At 50.9% G+C, this 20061-nt stretch overlaps 1 pseudogene across 1 annotated transcript in view; it reads left to right on the top strand.

The window, feature by feature from the left end:
* The window catches only part of LOC311178710 (paladin-like), a 69891-nt pseudogene that overhangs the window by 11288 nt on the left and 38542 nt on the right, over positions 1-20061 (top strand). Inside the window, exon 10 of the transcript in view lies at positions 1716-1855. The product of the transcript in view is annotated as a paladin-like (transcript). The remainder of the gene's footprint in view (positions 1-1715; positions 1856-20061) is intronic.

Raw genomic sequence — 20061 nt, 5'->3', positions numbered from 1 at the left:
TTCTTGGAGACATGCCTCTTCAAGTCCTTTACCCATTTTTGGGTTGGACTTATTTTTGTTGTTGTTAAGTTATAGAAATTCATTTTACATTCTGGATATAGATGCCTTATTAGATAATGTGATTTGCAAATATTTTTTTTCTATTCTATGGGTTGTCTTTTTACTTGGTCAATAATGTCCTTTATGCAGAAGTTTTTAATGTTTTTAAAATTGTATATTTTTATTGAGGTGACATTGATTTATGACACCGTATGCAATAATTTCACACCTTCTAGATGTATTTTACTTACCACCCAAGTCAAGAATCCACATTCTTTTACCCTAGGCCACGGGGCCCTTCACCCTTGTCCCGCTGCATCCTCTTTCCCTGCCTAAACATCCTCAATTCTGCAGTCATATTTCTAAGGTTTGTTTTGATTTCATTTCGTCAGTTCCTTTGTTTTTTTTTTAAGTTTTCCATTTTGATGAAATTCAATGTGTCTGTTTCTTTATTTCCTGTGCTTTTTTGGTGTCATATTCACGAACTCATAGGCAAATGCAGTGTCATCCCAATACATTTTCTTTTCAGAGATTTATAGTTTTAGCTTTTCCGTTTAGCTCATTTAATCCATTCTAGTGTAATATTTGCTGCTAGTATTTAGATATCCTGTTAATATTTGGATATGTGTAAATTTATTCTTTTGCATGAGGGTATCACTTTCCCAGTACCATTTGTTGAAAAGACTGTCTCTTTCTCATTGAATGGACTTGGCATCCTTGTTGATAATCATTTGATTACAAGCATGAGGGTTTATTTGCAAGTTGAATTGTTAGTCTTTACGACAGTCCTCAGATGTGATAGAACTCTCTCTACGTATATCTGGCCCCATGCTAGGAGCTCATCCTTCACAGCTCTGGAGAGCTAGGTGCCTTTACTATTCCTACTTGACAGATGAGGAAACTGAGGCATAGGGAGCCAAGCTCATCCTCGTGGAGCCACATCGGAGGTCATGGGCTGGGGTAGAAGGCAGGTAATGGACCTCAGAGACTATGTTCCAAAGTAACATATGGTGTTTGACGACACCCTTGTACCCATCTACACCCACCCCAGGAAATTCTCATGTCTGGAATAGCTTCCTTTGCAGTTAGTTCAGGCTTTTTGAACCCACAGTTCAATAGAGATTTACTTCATAGAGTGTGAAGAGGTTGAAATTGACATCAGTTCTGAGAGCGGAGGCTGATACTGGGGAGCCAGGAGAGCTTCATGGAGGTGGTAACATTTGAGTGTCGAGGAGGAGGGGGAATGTGCAGAGGGGACAAGTGTGCAATCTGGAAAGGGCAGGAGTTGTGTTAAGGTTGTGACTGGCAGAACATTAGAAGGTGGTGCTAAGGTGGGTGGGTACTGGGACAGTGAGAACTCTGGAGGGCCATACTATGTGTAACCTCGACCTTGAGGCCAGTACGGAGGTCATGATAAGACTGTTACTCTGGGAGGCCGGGTGTGTGGAGGGGGGAGTGGGGAGGAGTGACTGATACCTGCATGAAGAGGGGGCTATAGGATGAGCAGGAACAGCCCAGTCCTCACTCGTAGACCTTTGGGGTCACTGGTAGTAGAGCGAGGAGTGTACCCAGAATGACCTGTGTGGCTGTTAGTGTAGGGGTGAGCCTTTGCGGGGACCAGATTCCCTCCTGCCTGCCTCAGTTTTCTCTCTGCTCACCCTCCTCCTCTGGCCCAGGTGGTGATGAAGTTGGTGCAGCTGTTGCCCGACGGGCACCTGTGAAGAAGGATGTGGATGCGTCAGTGGACACCGTCAGCGAGACCATGACGCCCATGCACTACCACCTTCGGGAAATCATCATCTGCACCTACCGCCTGGTGAGCCTGCCCCATGAGAGCCCAGCTGCTGCTGACAAGGGGGTAAGGTGAAGGGGGAGCCCGAGGGATGAAATGAGCTCTCAGTTACTTCTCCACTTCTGAAAGTGGGGCTGATCCCTGGAAGGGAGGAGCGTCCGGTCCCGCTTCACCCCTGCTTGGTTTGCAGTGCTTGGTGAGCTGTGTGCAGGGGTGGTTTTGAAGCATTTAACAGCAGCTGCTGCTCTAGGGCCATGTGACCAGTCTGAATGAACACCCTGTCCTGGAACCCTGTGGGGGTAGGCGTGAACCCTCTAGTTCCCTCAGTCCAACAGGGTCCTCTACTGGGCCTCTTTAATGAGCACAGGGAAGCATTTAGTGTTTAACCAGTGATGCTAGGGGACTGTCAGCTCAGGACCTGTGCACATCCGCCCTGCCCGAGGTCCTGCTCAGTTAAAAATTGCTTTGGAATAGCTCGTAAAATCATAAATATCGGAAGATTCCCCAAGTGTCTCGATTTCATATAAAAATCTGATTTTCAGGCTATGAGAAAAATATGTCCTCCTGCCAGTCACGGCCCCAGTATTCTGTCACATGCTCCCCGCGCCAGCCATTCTAGTCACTGGACTTGTGGGCTCAGTATGGAGCCACTGACTTGCCTAATTCTTGTCTTCTCTGATCTGGTGAATTTTGGCTGGCTGCTAGGGCAGAGGAGGGTGTCGGAGTGGAAGGTAGCACCTGTGAGCAAACACCCCAAAGTGAGTTAACACCTCCGTGGGTGCTGCTGACCTTGTGTTCTCTGATGCTGGCCAGCAATTCCCATGAGAAATTCCGCCATGGAGGTGCTGCCGCAAACCAGCCCATGGTCCTCCTGCGGCCAGGCACAAGTTGATGAAGTCGCTGGTCTAGGCCAGTCTGATCAAGGTCGTGGATCAGACCTTGACAGGAGCAAATGTTGGTATTTGGCTGGGGGCAGGGTATCTGGGATCAGGTCAGAGGCCAGTTGGAAGGGGAATTTGCATCCCCAGGGTGAGTTACATTTAGGTCCTCTGCCCAGTGGTTTCGTATAGTGCCACCAGGTGGCGGCATGATCTAAAAACTGGCGCGTCTGCTGTTCTAGAGCTTGGAGAGAGCAGAAAACTGAAGCTGTGGGTATTCTGTGCAGCTGGAAGCCCAAGGAGTTGAAAAGGGTTGCCTACCCAGGCTTCAAAACACCAGAGGCTCTCCACATTGCACAGGGTGCGTTCTGTCAGCGCCCCCTTTCCACACCTTCCTGCTTCCAGACCTGCTAGTGCCTGGCTTCCTGCCAGGCACTCATTAGGTTTTCTTTAGATTTTTACATGGTGTTTTGTAGTTTCCATAGTGTAAGTTCTGCACTTCTTTTATTATATCAATTCCCAAGTATTTTATGATTTTTATGCTACTGTAAGTGGAGTTGATTTCTTAATTACCTTTTTTAGTTTCTTCATTGCTGCTGTAGGGAAATCCAATTGATCTTCTATCAATACATTGATATTTTTACATTGATCTTCTATTTTGCACCCTTGCTAAACCTGCTTATTATTTCTAACATATTTTTAAGTGAAATCCTTAGAATTTTCTATATATAAGTTCAAATTATCTGCAAAAAGAGAGTTTTACCTCTTCCTTTTCAATCGGGATACCTTTTATTTAAATTTCTTGTCTAGTTGCCCTGGCAAGATCATCCTGTTGAATAAAAGTAGCTGGAGCAGACATCTTTGTCTTGTTCTTGACTTTGGGGGAAAGCTTTCTGTCTCTTACCATTAAGTGTGACTGTTTCATAATATTTGTCAAGTGGAGGACGTTCCCTTTCATTCCTAGTTTATTGAGTTTTTCTTCATGAAAAGATGTTGAATACTGTCAAATGATTTTCCTGTGTCCATTGAGATGATTATATGGTTTTTCCCTTTTATTCTACGGGCATGGCATAGTATGTTAATTGATTTTTGGATGTTAAACCAATCTTGCATTCCTGGGATAAGTTGTACTTGGCCACAGTATGTCATCTTTGTATTTTACTGCATTTGGTTTGTTGAGGATTTTTACATCAGATTCCTAAGAGCTATTGATTTGTAGTTTTATTGTATATAGTTTTATGAGCTGTTGTTCTTATGATATCGTTGTTTGACTTGGCACTAGTGTAATGCTGAAATAGAATGTTACTTGCTCACTTTTACAGGTGGAGAGATGGAGCCTATTGAGGGAGAGGGTATCACAGCTGTATTAGTCAGCTTGGGGCTGTGTTGTTAAAACACCACAGATGGTGTGGCTGAAGCAACAGAATTTTAATTTTCTCACCATTCTTCCTGGAAAGTCCAAGGTCAAGGTGCTGGCCAATTTGGTTTCCCGTGAGGGCTCTCATCCTCACTTGTATACAGTCATGGTTTTCCTTGATGTGTTTATGTGTGATGTGTGTGTGTGTATGTTGTGTTGGGGGATGGGGTGACTCTTGTATATTCTTACAAAGCTGCAAATTTTAGAGATCATAATTGGAGACTACTCTCAATAGTATTATAGGACAAAGAAAAAAACTAAAGGAACTATAAATACCCCAATCACATAAATTTCTCAGAACTGTTTAAAAAAAATGGGAAGGACCTTTGTTGGGTTGCCAATGTGTAACTTTTTATTAAAAGTGTCCATTTTATGGATCTACCACATGACCCAGCATTTCCATTCCTAGGAATCTACCCAAAGGACATAAAAAACATTAATTCAAAAGGAAACGTACACCCCAATGTTTATTACAGCACTATGTATAATAGCTCAGATATGGAAACAACTTAAATGCCCCAAAACATGATCGGATCAAGAAAATGTGATACACACACACACACACACACAAACAAACAAAATGGAAAACTACTCAGCCATCAAAAAAGATAAACTTATGCCACTTGCAGCAACATGGATGGTGCTGGAAGGAATTATGCTCAGTGAAATAAGTCAGAAGGAAAAAGGAAAATATTGGATGATATCACTTATAGGAGAAATATAGGGGAACCAAACAAAGGGTCAAAAAAAAAAAAAGACAAAACCTGAAAGCAACTATAGATATGAAGCTTAAAGTAGGGAAGGGGGAGGAAAAGGGATCAAAACAGAGGTGGGAGGAGCACAAGAGATCTAATACTGTACAAAATCAACAATGTAAAACAATTAATAAAAGGAAAAAAGTGACCATTTTAAAGAAAGAAACACAAAAAAAATTAACAACCCGTCTACCTCCTAATATGGTTGGCATTTCACTTAAAAGAGAATATTTTAGTGCCAGAGAAGTAGAATAGAGGTTATCTAGAATTGAGGACAGCCCTAGAAAACATTTATGTTTCTATATTCTTGAGGACATGGATTCGGGATTTGCAGCTTTTGGCAGCCAGGCAGTGTGCCTCCTCCAAGGTCAGCCTGCACTTGCCCGGGCCTGGCCAGGCCCAGAGCTGATGTCCTGACTGATGTCGGGATAGTCTAAGCTGTCCCAGCTGCAGCCACATTGCAGGGCCCTGGCCAGCTCGGGGGTGTCTGTGCACTGGAGTTGACTTGATGGGGGCCCGAGCATCAGTCCCTGTGGGGATGGAAGAAAGCAGGTTCGACTGTTCTGGGCCGACAGGCGGAGGGAATGTGGATGTGGGAGTTAGAGGGAGCTGGGTTTTGACAGGGCCATCTTCATCCTCTCTGACCACCTGTGTCCCCCACCAGGGCTGGGCCAGAGCTGCTTCCTGGTAGGGCTGTGCTTGGGAAGGGCAGGGGTGGGGCAGCACACGGCTTGGTTGGCGCGAAGTGAATGGTCAACCTGTGTGAGAACTCCGAGGATCACTGTGGGCCAGAGTGCCCTGGGATGTGCCTGTACCTTCAAAACACCCACCTTGGACCCTCAGATTTTAGTGTAAAAGGACTTCAGAGAGCATCTGACTTTCCAGTTACAGATGAATGGGAGAGTGGGTTGTCCAGGGCCCCACATAGTTGCAGGCAGCTGAGGAGATGAGGGTGGGTTTTCTTAGACCCTTTTCACTGAGGAAGCAGCTGAGGTCTAATGAAATTTTGTGACCTGCTGGAGGTAAGACCAGAGCCGGTCCCCTCCTCCCTTTTCCCTGGTCTAATAGTCTCAGCCCTCTCTGCACAGGCCTCTCTCAGGCTGCCCTGCCTCCTCCACTCACTAGCATGTCGGCCTGCTGCCCTCATGTGTGTGAGGGGCCAGAATGCTCCAGCTACTTAAAAAACTGCCATACAAACCGCATCTGCAGTGGCTGGAATCCAGGCAAACTGGCTAGGCCGGGAAGTGGCCCACTCCATCTGTTGAATTAATGTTTCCTGCTGAGCTTGGAAATGGAAAATATTTGTGAAACAAACCAAGGTCAGGGCTCCTGGAGGAAGCCTGCTAGAACCATTAATGCCAGGGACACTTTTCCTTAGCCGGGGCTGATGAATTCTTAGTGTTCTGTATTTAAAACAGTCTAATGTTTCTCCCCTCTGTTCCTCCAGAGAGAGTTGGAAAGAAAAGTCCAGGTGAAAATAGCCACACAGAGAGAAGTAAAATGTCCTTGGTCTCAAATTGAGATGCATTTTAAGACTGTTATGCTTCAGCTTTGAGTTTCTGAGTTTTTGAGTTTCTGAGTTTTTTTCTTTTTTTAAAAAATATTTATTGATTTATTTATACAAGCACTGGGTACAGTCAGAAGCACGGGAGGGTGAGAGAATTCACCAGAGCCAGAGTGGGGAGCAGATCAGGCAGACTGATAAGTACACTGCTGAGGGGAGCAGCGGGTGGCAGGAAAGGTCTGCGCGCCATGTGGGACCCTCACCCAGTGGCCGGGGGTCTCACAGGAGCTGCAGAGGCTGTGGGCAGTTTCGCAACCCAGCACTCAACCGCTGTGCCATCGGGGAGGCCCCGAGTTTCTGAGTTTTCTAAGAACTCCTCTGGTCCTCAGAGGAGATGAGAGTGGGTTTTATTAGCCCCTTTTACTGAGGAGGAAACCGAGGTCTGTCCCCTACCTCCTGAGCCCGTGTTCTCCTCCTCCACAGTGACAACCATGACTTAAGGGGCATGAGTTGTGGCAGAAAAGGGAAGGGTGGGCCAGGAGGCTGCCGGTCCCTGCTGTATGCACCACACAGGGCTCATGCAGTTGTCAAGAGGCCCAAGGAGACCCAGCCTGGTGTCCTCAGGAGTAAGGTGGTTTCTTAAGAAAAATAACGAGTGAGACAGCTCTGGCTCTAATTCAGCTCGGGTGTCTCAGTCTCTCCAAGACCTTGGCTTGGCCCAAGCCATTCCTTCGAGACTTCATTCCAGTGGTTAATTGCCCAGGCCCTGCAATTAGAGAAGCTGTGAGCTGTCACGTAAAGTGTGGCAGAAGGAAAGGGTTGCTTCTCAAGGCTCTCTCACCCCACCCAAAATAGAGCTGGTGGGTTGGTGAGCAACTGCTAACATGGAGTGTGTGTGTTGGGGGGAGAGGGGTGATATGTTCTCAGAAGCTGAGACCTCTCTTGCTTTTCCTTCTTCCCATTGTTGGGCTGAATTTCCGGCCTTCAGTGGGACTTTCCTGGCTTCTTCAACAATAAATATCCTTGGAGCACCCACAGCACACAGGCATGGCTTCTGAGTTTCATTGGCTTGGAAGGTTTGGTGACTTGAGAGGGGTTTAAAGCTCAAACCAGCACCCACCACCCCTGCACATTCCTCACATGCTAAGATCCAGGCTCTGTGCTTCCTGCGCTCATTGTCGGGGTGTGGCTGTCACCAGAGGTGCCACTCACTCCTGTTCTGACTCCCACACCCCACTTGGAACAAGCAGGGCTCCATGAATGTCTTTCTAATGAGTGAATGGATGGATGGTTGTTGAATAAATCATCACATGCTTATTAGAATCTGACCCTGCCTTTGTGATACCTCTTGGCTTTGTCTGCCCTGTTGGTCTTTCAGGAAGGGCACCCTTTTGCTGTTACCGAAAGAGCCCTGGGGCAGGGGTTTCCAAACCTAGGGTTCTCTGGGCTCTGCTAGGAACTGCCCATTCAACCTGGGGCAGATGACTTTGACCTGCCTGGGCCTTGACTTTTCCTTCTGTGCCCTGGGGTCATTACCTCTGCTCTGGCTACCTTGAAGGGTGGTGGTGAGGACCAGTGTGAGTGGGGTTTGGAGGTTGTGGAGGGCAGGGTGATTGGGACGCCAGGCTACCTCATGGGGTTATGTGTAGGGATAGTAGGCCCCTGAGGGAGCAACAGCCAGTTGAGTGCTGAATCCAGGGCCTGGCATGGGTGAGTGACGTTTGTTTAATAAATGGAATGCAGAGAAGCCCACATGCCAGCTTTAGCTTCTTCCTCTGTTCCACGCCCCACTGTCACGCAGGCCTGAGGGTGGAGTTTTCAGGGACTCATGGAAAACTCTGGCAGCTGGCTCTGCTTACTTGTGGGCCCAGGTCTGCCAAGGAGAGCAGTGACATTGAACTTTGAGAAATGTGGGGCCTGCGTTCTGAGACCCTGCCCTCTGGAGACTGATCAGCTTTGAGGGCTGTCAGCTGCCCACTCAGCCTGGACTCTGGCACACCAGGAGGGCAGAGACCACAAGGCCATGCAGGGTTCCAGTAACGGGATGTTGACTGGCTTTTCTTGACCCTGATCTTGGCCTGGCTTCTTGTTTCCCCCTCTGCTCTGGGTGTTGGACATTGTGGACATTGGGGCTGGGGGGTTATAATGGAGGGTGTTGGCTCTTTTTTCCTGGTGCTTGTGCTATGTCTGGCTCTCCATGTGCCCCTCGCAGGTCAGGCCACCTCTTTGACCTCTGCTTCTAGGTAACCACAGGTGGTCTGATGCAGGGCTGTGAAAATGTGAGACATACAAGGTAGTGATTCATCGATTTGACAAACATTTTGCACCTACTACTTGTCCAGAATAATCTAGATTCTAGATGACATTGAAAGCGTGAGACAGGGTGAGATGACTCAGGACCATGTGCTCACTGACCTGACCTACCAGATCTGCTGCACAGCAAGACAAAGGACATGCTGGGTGCTGGTTGAGGCCAACATGTAAGTCTGGTTATAATCTGGGGCCTTCCTCTGAGCTTTTTGTGGTCTTGGGGAACCCATCACACCTTGGGAACAATTAGAAATCCTCTGGATGGAAAGCAATGTGGTATTTACTGAAATGGTTCAGCATGAAAGCAGGGGAGGCTGAGGTCAGGCTGTGGGGCTACAGTGCTGAGATGTGGGCTTGCCTTTGACCTTGAGGGACAAACTAAACATGGCCAGCAGGCAGAGGGGAGGACATTGTAGGCAGGAGGAAGATGGGAGGACAAGCGCTTGGCAAGAGTGAGGCTGGGAGTTGAACCTGACTGAGGCGAAGGGGCTAGGGAGGTGGAAGAGCTGAGAGTTTGGAGTTCGTGTCTGGACTTGGAACCTGTGACCTTGGGCAGTTACTTAACCTTGCAGAGCCTTGTCTGCAAGTGCGATATCTGTGTCCATTCACGGGCTTGTTGACAGAGTGTGCTGGCGTCTAAGCATCTGGATGTGATGTGCCCAGCCCACCGGTGGCATGCAACGACACATCTGGGAAACCTCCCAGCCCTGGCTCACTGGTCCTGTTCCTGGTGGCCCGGCCCTGAGCAGAGCTTTAAGAGAGCCACTGCCAGTGACACGGGGCTGTGTTGGTGCAGGGTCGACCGCAGGCTTGAGAAATGCGCAGCGCCTGCCCACCTTTCTCTGGCCCCTGCTATTTCAGGGCTCAGTCCCCATGGACTAGGAAGCTTTGTCCTGCTCCGCCGCAGCTAATGACAACCTGGTCGGCCAGGCCATTTAAAAACAGCTCCACTATTTTCATGGACCGGAGGTGGCTGGCCTCTCCTCCTCCCTAGCACTGACATGGATGATTTTATTTATTTATTTTTTTAATAAGATTTATTCATTTATGCACGCAAGAGCTGGCGTACGGGCCAGAGATGCAGGAGGTGAGAGGATCCACCAGAGGCAGAGTAGGGAACAGAATAGGCAGAATGACTGAAATACACTGCTGAGGGGAGCAGCAGGAGAGACAGGAGAGGTCTGCTGCACCATGTGGATTTCTCCTTGGCTGGCTGGAGATCGAACTCATGCTGCAGAGGCTGTGGATTGCTTCACAGTGCAGTGCTTAACCCCTAGCGCCACCAGGGAGGCCCTGACATGGATTATTTTAAAGAAAACAGAGCCCTTATAGGGGACGGGTCGTGTCTCATCTCAAATCACAGACTGTGAGCTGGCAGGATGGGCCCAGGGAACCTTTTTGGGGGAGTGAGGTATCACCTTTTCGGGATCTGAATTTAGAGATAACACCACCCTGCCTTGCCAGCAGACTTGAAAGAATCAGTCAACCTTGCCACCCTGAAGATTCCTGAGTTAACTCTCCCTGGAGTCTCCCACAGCAGCGGGGAACAGCGGGGACCGGGCTGGGTGGCTGTATCCAAAGGCCTTACCCAGAGCTGCGGGCTTTTCAAGCCCACAGGATTTTCTTCTGAGCTCTTTAATTAAAAGTGATTTAAAACGGCTTTTGCCCAGGGCCTCCCCCGTGGCGCAGCGGTTGAGCGGTGGGTTGCGAAGCTGCCCGCAGCCTCGGCAGTGCCGGTTCGATCCCCGGCTGCTCCCCGGCCACCGGAGGAGGGTCCCACATGGCGCGCAGACCTCTCCTGCCACCGCTGCTCCCCTCAGCAGTGTACTTGGGTCCTTCTGCCTGTTCTGTTCCCTGCTCTGGCTCTGGTGAATTCTCTCACCCTCCCACGCTTCTGACTGTACCCAGTGCATGTATAAACAAACAAATAAATAAATAATACATGCCTCTAAAAAAAAAAATGGATTTTGCCCAGTGTGCTGAGGGTAATTTCCTTTCCTGCTTTCTAAGAAAATGTCTTTAACCAGACTCGAGGCCTTTGAATGGAGTTGGGGAGGCCATAGAAGTGGTTGGGGTGGGTGAATTCTTAGTGCAGGGTGGCGTGTCTATCCATCCTGATAGGAGTCCTGGATTGGACACAATTTGTGTTTAGGTAAAAACCTTCTTTTTGGTGATTTGCCTAATTTCTAAACAGAATTGCATTGTTTTTTGAATGATGGCTCTGTAAATTCTTAAAACCACAGGCATCTTGCCCCCTACTCCTATATCCCAGTCACCTTCCTTCACCAGATACAGAGCCATTCCCAACCTCAGGTCTTATGAGAAGCCTTCACTGGCCCCTTGGTCTGTAGGGTCAGTGCTTGTCTTGTCTTGCACACAGCGCTGCAGGCCCAGCCTCCTGCCATCACCTCCGTCCTCTGCCACAATTTCCTCTTCCTGTCTACCACCACCTGCCTCTCTCGCTCTGCCTCCTCTCTCATGCTAATCCATGCCCAATATACCCTCCATTTGATGCCCTCTCTGGCCAGCTCCCTGCCTCCTGGATCTCATGAACCGCTTTGCCCTTGTCTTTGGCCTCCTCCAGCGGACCCCGAGGTCTGTGTGTGGGCCTGTGCGTGTTCATGTCGCCGTCCCTCCCTCCTGCTCCGGACGTGAAGGAGCTGATGTGGCTCTTCATGGTTCCAGGCGCTTTCTCTCCTACTGTGTTGGCGTCCTACCTCCAGAAACATGGGGGCCGAAAGCTTAAATGGGAGAACTAGGACCAGAGCTCCGTTTCCTCTCCACAGGCATCAGAGCACTGGGCTGGGTCCCTCACCCCTCCTTCCACCCAATCCCAAGGCCTCCGGGCTCCTTATGGATGATGATGGTGGGCTGGCTGTGGAGTTACCCCGCCCTCACGGGAACCTAGGAGCCTGAGTCCCTGGAGGCAGAAACAGGAGGCCTCCTACTCCAGCTCCTGTTTTGGGACTGTGGGCTGTGTCACATCCGGGGTTAGTGGTGGTCCCACCAGGCCCCTTCCCATGGTGTTCCAGACACACAGTAGCCTGACTGCCTTTGTGGGAAAGCTTCCAGCTGTGGCCCAGCTGTTGGGGACTGCTCTGGGAGCTCCTGGCTCCCAGAGGCCCAAATGGCTGTACCTTTCCACAGATGTTCCTGGCTGCTGAGGGAACAGCCCCTGGGCAACTTCTTTCTGGAGATGAGAGAACTGCTGTGGGCCCTGGGTGGCCTTGGGAGGGTACGAAGTGAGCTACAGTGCTCACCCTCCTGCTCCCTCCAGGCGGGTAGCACACTGGAGGGTTAGAGGTGTGCTGTGAGTTGTGGTGTAGACATGCTGCAGGGAACAGCTGGCTGTGTGTGTGCTTGGCCTTGTCTGCTGGCCTGCTCCTGACCTCTATGCTGGGGAGAAGTTTGAGAGGACCCCCTGAAGTTCCCTTCCTCCTGAGCATTAGTCTTTCATGAGTCTTATTAAGTCACTTCTACCCACAAACTTTCAGTGGTTCCTGAGGTTTTGGCCCCTGGTCAAATCTTGTATTTCTCCCTAGCCTTTAACCCTGGTGGCTTTTCTGTGATCTGTCAGCCCTGGAGAGCCACTGAGGGCAGTCTGTACCCTTCTACCTTAGATCCTGAACCACCTGAGAAACAGGCGAGGGGGTCAGTCAGGGACCAGAGGGGGCAGAGGGCAGGCTGGGTTTCTCCCCCTTCCTAGCAGAGAGAAGCTGGCTGCCGCAGATCCCTGCTGTGTCCACAAGTCAGAACCCCTATGGCCTACCCTGGCAGACCACTGCACGGCCCCTCCTGGCCAGGGAGCAGAGCACTGACCACCCCCACTCTTGGAGGCCTGGGCTTTCCTCTAGTCCCGGGAGGGTTGGGGACCAGGAAGGAGATATTCTTCCTTGGGGTGACAGAGAGTTGGCCGGAGGCCCCTACCTTGTGGTTAGAACTGGGCATCCTGTCCAGGGCCCCTCGGACCCTCCTCACCCCTCAGGTACGATGGAGGTTGTATGCCTGGAGCTTTCTGCTGGCAGCCTGTCCTTGTCTGGTCTCCCTTCAGAACGGAGCAGTGGATAGAATTTCAGGAGGAAATAGGGGTTCAGGGAGGCTGACCACCCTCCCCGATAGGAAGTGGCTTCTTCCTGGCACCAGTACACCTAATGGCCTTTCCTGTAACCTGGATGGGGCAGGGTCCCTCCCATTGCCATCTGAATCCACCCTCCGTCCCTGCCCTGGTGCTGAGGGCAGCAGGGGGTATGAGTGTGTGAGTTGTGAGTGTGTGTGTGTGTGTGTGTGTATGTAGGGTGTTCATTAGTGTGCATGCAGAGTTTGTGTGTGCGCTGTGAATGGGGGTGCCTGTGGCATGGGGTATCTGTGTGTGTGGGGTCATGAGTATGTGAGTGTGTGTGTTTTATGTGTGAGAGTTTCGTGAGAGTATGTGGCGTGTACATGCGCGATGTGTGGGGTGTCCCCCAGACTGACTCCTGTACTGTCCTCCAGGCAAAGGCAGCCAAGGTGGAGCAGGAGGCCCGGAGACTGCGTCTGCGGAGTCTGCAGTACCTGGATCGCTCTGTCCACCTGGTGCTTCTCAACGCGCATCTCCACCTGGAGAAGGCGCAGTCCTGGCAGAGGCCGTTCAGCACCTGGATGCGGGAGGTGAGAGGCGGGAGGCTGAGGCGCAAGGGGCGGCTGCCGGAGGGGCCAGGTCATTCCCGTCCGCTGTTGAGACTTCCACGTGGCCCGGCGTTTCTCCTGTCTCACTTTGGGGCTCCAGCACCGAGTCTGTGCGGGACAGGATGATCATCTCAGCTTGAAGAGTAAATGCGTGCACGGGGAGGCGCGAGGGGTCCTGGCGGTCCACCAGGTACTGTGCCTGCTGGGCTCCTGCTGTGCGCATCTGCCAGGTGCCTCTGGCTGGTGTTTGTGCCCGGCCCTCAGGGCAAGCTGGTGTGGTGGCTCAGCTCCTGCCAACTGCCCTCTGTGACCTTCGACAAGTGCATTGGTCTAGCCTACTCTCCTCAACATTAAAATGGAAATAATGTTGATACTGTAGCGTGACCTCATGAGATTTTGGGGGGATTCCGTGAGGTCAGTTTTGGGCTGTGATGAGCAGGACTGTCTTCGGGGCAACTGTTGCTCCTGTTCTGCAGGGTGACCGGCACAGGGAGGTCAGTACTTGCTCACTGTCAGTGTGAGAGCCAGGTGATTGGTTCTAAAGCACCCGATGTCTGTCCTGAGACACCTTCCTTAAGGTCCTCTTGATCATTGCCCTCTGCTCAGCCTCTGGCTCTCCTGCTTGGCTGCCACTGCTTTCAGAGGCAGAGCTGCTGCCTCCACACCTAGGCCAGAGGTAAGGAGAGAGGCCTACTGATCTCGGCAGCGGGGCCTGTAATTACCCTCCTCCAGGAAGCTGGCCCTCCTGACCTCACCACCCAGTCCTGGTGGTTCTAATCTGGACTCCAGGCCGGTATTAGCTCCCCTGGGGCAGGCGGGCAGGGGGTGCACACCCCAGCCAGACTGAGGATGGGAGCCTGCAGGGGCCTTAGGCACGACTGCCAGTGGGTTCAGAGCAGCAAGGGATGCCACGGCAGTGTCCAGGGGCAGGGATGGTGGCGGCTGGGCAGTTGTGCGAAGGTGAGCCTTCAGGGTGGTCGATGGTGGGTGAGGCCACCCTTTTGAGCAGCCTGCGCTCAGCCTGGGCTCAGCCTCCCCTTTGATCTCCTGTGTGGGTTGAGGTGATAGGGGAATGAGGATACTTTTGGGGGGTTCTGCTTGGAGAATGAAAATCTGGGGAACCATGGGTGAGGATGGGGAGCTGGATCCCCTCTTTCCTGGGGATGAGTGGAGGGTGAGGGTTGCCTGGAGACCTTTGTTCTGAGTGAAGCTTTTGTTCTTCCTACCACTCCCAGGATGGTGGGGAGAAGAGGCACATTGATGGTGTGCGGAGTCTGGTGCCAGAGCCTGGGCTGCTGGGCAAAAGGGTGGTGTGGTGAGGTGCCCGCTAACCCCTGGGCAAAGGCCTAAGTGGACCAGCCTGGGCCACAGTTCACAGTCAAGGGGCTCTTGCTGCCTCTTGCTTCCCCACTGCCAGCCCTGCCCCGCCCCCTGGGCCCCTGTGGCCAGTGCTCCTGAGTGTCGAGTGAGTGTCTGGCTGACACAGCCTTGCTTGGCCCCGTGTGACTCCCCACTTCCTTACTGTGTGAGTGCATGCTGTGCTGAGCCTCCTCAGGAGGCCCGGGAGGAAGAGCCACATCCCTGTTAGAAGGAACCTGAGACTCAGCGCAGTTAACACAAGTCAGCTCAGTCACGTCGCTTAGCTGGGGGCAGAACCGGCCCCAGTCTTGTTCAGAGCCCGCAAGGAGAGGCTGCCCTGGTGAAGGGGGGAGGGTGACCTGTCGTTCAGGTCACCCTGCCTCACCTGGAGCGCTGGCCCCTCTCTGCTTTCCTCCCAGATGGCATCGAAGGCCAGAGTTTACGAGAACCTCCACCAGTTGGGCTTCCCTGAGCTGGAGCGCGTGGAGGACCCGCCCTTCTCTGGGCTGCGCTGCCAGTGGCAGGAGCAGAGCCACAGCCCAGAGGCCTGGGCCGCAGGGGACTTCCTATAGGAGGGGCTCCCCCTGCCCCTGCCTCCTCCTGGGCTGGTGTTCCCGGTGCTCTTTCCGGGGTGGTCATGAGGAGGCAATTCCTAGTCACCCCAGAGGGACTGTATGGGGTCTCTTCTATGAAAGAGCTTTTTGTGGGACAGTTGGCACACAGTCACACCTTGCAAATGACATGGCCTCCCAGAAGAGGGGTGTGTGTGTGTGTGTTTGTGTGTGTTTGTGAGAGAGAGAGAGAGAGAGAGAGAGAGAGAGAGAGAGAGAGAGAGAGAGAGAGAGATGCCTTGCAGATGGGCTGTCTGGGCTGCCCTTAGCCGGTTAAGGAGGTCACACCCCAAATTGCCAGCCAAGCTCCGGGCTACTTCCCTCCTCCTCTGTCCCCTTTCACAGCAGCGCTGATGGCCCTGGTGCAGGGCAGGCAGGCTGCAGGTAGTTTCCTTCCCTTTCTGTGCCTCCCTTCTGGGCCCCTTGGCTTCTCCCCTCTTGCTGCCTGAGCACTGCCCTTGGGCTCTGGCTCCCTGGGGAGTGGATGCAGTTTGTGGGAGAGGGTTAGATTGTTACTTTTAAAGGCAGCTTTATCCAATTTTCTTGCCTCTCGGGCTCTGGCTCCGGGTTGGAGACTTCTGTAAGGATAACAGCATGGCCTGCTGGAGGCCCCTCCCTCTCCTTTCTTTCCTCACCCCCGTCCCTGGTACTGGGAGGGCTATGGAGGTTTCCACAGAGCCTGGAACATCAAGAAATTCCTTTCAGGGGAGGAAAGAGCTTCCAGAAGTTGGGTGAAATCCTGTGGAAGAGGCCTGCTTGATTTGCATGGGAGCCCGTCTGGAGGTGCTGAGGGAGACAGGCTCCACTGGAGAGCCTCCTCCCTGCCCACCAGATAGAGATGGCTCTGCGCCCCCACCTTCTGCAAGCAGCACCCCCAAGTACTGACAGATGCCGTTCAACAAACTGGGGTGTGGGTACAGGGCAGATTAGGGGTCACTTGGATTCCAGACCATGCTTGCTGAGCACGCATGAGTTGCTTTTCATGCTGGGCAGAGGAAGAGAGGGGCCATGCACCATGAAGTTGGAGGCACCAGCACCAGCTCTTGTGGACAGTGGGAGGCTCCCCAGAGAGGCAGGAGAGGCAGGCAGTGTGAGCTGAGCCTTGCAGCTCTTCTTCTGGGCCCTGTGCCTGTGAAAACCCAGGTCCTGAACTGGGGGGGACCGTACCCTAAGTGTGACTTGTGGGGACTAGGAGGTTGCTCTGTGGCTAACTTCTGTAGAGAAGGAAGTGGAGGTGTTACTGGTCATGATGTTTCGAAAGTGGCGAAGAGGCTGAGGTTGTTCACATCTACTGAGTCTTGGCATGAATGTAACCATCTTGTCTGAATTCTTTTGCAGAACTACTGTGTGTCATCTGCTCACTACCTTTTCAGATTTGTTGTTGGAATTGTTTTTATTTTTGCATGTGTTAAAAAGTTTTCATTTCTTTGCCCACAAGGATGAGGGGCCAGAGACCAGGGTTGACCTGGGAGGGAGCCTTCATGTTCTCATGGTTGGCCCTGCATTCCAGCTGTGCTGGGATCGCTGACTGTTCACTTTCCCTCTCTGCCTCAGTTTCCCCATCTGTAAAATGGGAGAATAATACTTGCCTGCCTACCTCACAGGGGTATTGTTAGGATTCATTTGTGATTTTTTTTGTACAGAGCTTTTGATCATTAAAAATGGCAAAATGTGAATTGTGCCTAACTTGAATTGTCTGTATTGTGGGGCAGATGGTAGAGAATGGGTGCAAACTGGGTTCCCTGCTCCTTTGGATAAGGGTGGGTGGGCAGGGTGAATCAAGAGCACCTGCCCTGAGCACTCCTGATTCTCAGAGGAAGTTGTAGTTCAGATCTCCCTTGCCACCCTTGCCTCCCTTCACATCCCCATCAGCCTTACTGTTTCATTCGGGCTGCCCAGGGGTGTCATGCCAAGCCCCTCTTTGTAAAAGCAAGCTAGCAAGTCAATTCACACTAAAGTGTGAAGGACTGTTGTATCTAGGGAAATGGAGCAGAGTGGAATTTCAGACTACTAAGGAAGGTAGACCTCTGCCTCCACTACCTCCTCTTATACCCTCATGCTGCTCTTGGCTCCTTCTTGTCTGGGATGCTTGAGCACACTCGCATTGAGAGAGCTGTGTAAAGAAACTGTAAAGAGAGGAAGGTAAGGCGAGTACTGACCCCAGACTGCTCTCCAAGCTCTTTCATTCAGGATTTGGGTTGTAGTGCTAAGGTCAGCTGGGGATGGTCAGAACAGAACATCCTGGTGATCTCACGAGCCTGGGAAGGAAGGCCTCCTGGGTTATTTCCCAGCATAGCAGGGTGCAAGGATGCTCCCATTGGCTTCTGAATGAGAGCCTAGAGGTGTGTGCCCTGGTGTATGTATGTGAGTGTGTGTGTGTGCGGGGGGCAGTCAGCACTTTTCTGTCTGGGATAAGGGTTCTGGGTAGGGACACACAGGTGTGCCTGGTGTGTTCAGATCATTCTGTAGGGTACATTCAGTGTCAGCGCAGGTGAAGTGCCTGTTGTGCCTGGCATGCAGCAGGTAGTCTTGCAGAAATCGTTTTTGGCTCCGTAGAGTTATTTGTTCCTGAATCTTAGGAGGCCAGAGAGGTGTCCCCAAATTAGCCACCTGGAGACCAGAAGTTCCTTAAAAGTCAGGGATGCCTGAGCCTGAGGGGATTGGAGCTGGGAGTGGAGAATCAGGGACATCTTGGGGAAGGGCTGTCTTGGCAAGTTTGCCAGAGGAAGCCAGCAGCGCGTGAACCAATCTTCCTGCCTTGCTTGGCTGAGATGACCAGGATTGGGTCTTGAATCTTCAGGGTAATTGGAGGTCTAGAGTTTGCTGGGGGTCTGGGTAAATCACTTCCTTCTCCAGGGGTCATTCTTGTGAAATGGCCGACTGATCCTTGCCTTGGCCATGTGATTTGTGGGAAAATGTGTTTTCCCTCTGCTCTAAGGAGGGTGGACAGGACAGATGCTGAGGTTTGCTGACATCTGCTGTTCTGGGCCCCTGTGCTAGTTTTTACATGTACCATCGTATTTACAATAGGGAAAAATCTGGAGGTAGGACATTTACAGAGGAGGAAACAAAAGATCAAATGGAGGGCAGAGACCCATTCAAACTAGAGGAGTTTGGAAGAAAGAAGAAAATAAAAATCATGTGTGGTCTTACAAATCAGATGCCCAACATTTTGTTCTATTTCCTTCTCTCTACGTGCCATACTGTGTTTTATATGTGAGCATGTAACGCATTCACATCTGCTCTATGAAATTAGGATCTGAAAGTTTGATTACCCCATCTTTTCATTCACCATGTTGTGACGGTCAATTTTATGTGTCAAATTGTCTGGGCCATGGGGCACCCAGATGCGTGGTTCAACATTAATCTGGGTATTTCTGTGAGGGGAGTTTTGAATGAGATTAGAATTTAAATCACTAGACTCAGTAGAGCACATTGCCCTACCTCAGAGTGGAATCTAAGCCAATCAGCCGAAGGCCCAAGTAGAACAAAAAGGCTGACCCTTCCCTGAACAAGAGAAAGTTCTCCCTGATGGCCTCTAGCTTGGGCTAGGACATTGACGCTGCAGATTTTGAACTTGCCAGCTTCCATAATTGCATGGCCAATTTCTTCTAATGAACAATCAAAGCAACAAATATCTCCTATTGCTTCTGTTTCTCTGGAAAGCCCTAATTCACATTTTAAAAAATATGTATTTCCCTATGCCTTTAGCCTTTGAAGTATTTCCGTGACTACATATCATTTAATTGTGTGAACACTTAATAATTAATAATTTTTAAAAACCAATTCCTTCATTCTAGGCCACTTGGGTTACTTTGTTGTCGTTTAGGTCTTTCAATTTTCTTTTGCGATTAAATTTACTTACCCCAAATGCACAAATCTGACGTGTACTGCTTGGTGAGTTTTTACAGATGTGTACACCTATGTAACCCAGATCTCTATCATCAAGATACACATCCTTACATTTGGGTTAGTTTTTAATGTTAACACTTACAAAGAATGTTTCAAGGAACATTTTCAAGCACAAATCTTTGGGCAGGTGATACAACTCCTGGAATAGCATATTACTGAGAATGGCCCCCATTGACTTATCAAAAAGGGAATTGTGAAAAATAAGGTCAGGAGAAATAGCTCAGAGGACCCTTAGTAGCATGTTAGGGCATTGGGAATTGGATATAGGGGAACTGTCCAGGGAGCCCCAGAAGCCTTTCTTGGCATCCATGGGGTTGTGCAGACCTCTTCTCAGGAGAGCTGGCACCTTCAGATCCAACAAGTGCATCTGCCAAGGCCAGGCTCCCTCTCCAGTGATCAGTCCCTTGGGCTGCTCCCAGCCGACAGCCAACAGTGAGCACCGCAGGGGCCCTAGAGCCTGGGCTCGGGTTATGTCTGCCCACTGCGGTGTGCCTGCATCCGCCAGCCTTGCTTGGACCTCCCTGTGGTCTGGGGAGGAGCTCCTCAGAGCTACCCAGCAGGGTGGGCTCTTCTCCATCTCTTCTTTGGGTATCAGACCCAAGTTGTGCTCGAGACTCTTCCTGCCTTCTGCCTCCTCCTTTATGCACCACAGTGTCTTCTCCACATCAATCTCACACAGCTAATCCCACCCCAGACCCTGCTGCCTGAGGACCTGGCTGAGGCCCCCTCACTCTTGTCTTGGCCTCTCTGGTCACTTTCTGGGAAGGTCAGCCTACTTTCTGGGAAGGTCAGCCTTCTTTGACTGTACCTCAAGAAAGT

This window comes from Talpa europaea (genome assembly GCF_964194135.1).
Source record: "Talpa europaea genome assembly, chromosome: 10".
Classification (NCBI taxonomy): Eukaryota; Metazoa; Chordata; class Mammalia; order Eulipotyphla; family Talpidae; genus Talpa; species Talpa europaea.
This window is presented reverse-complemented; position numbering and strand designations above follow the sequence as displayed.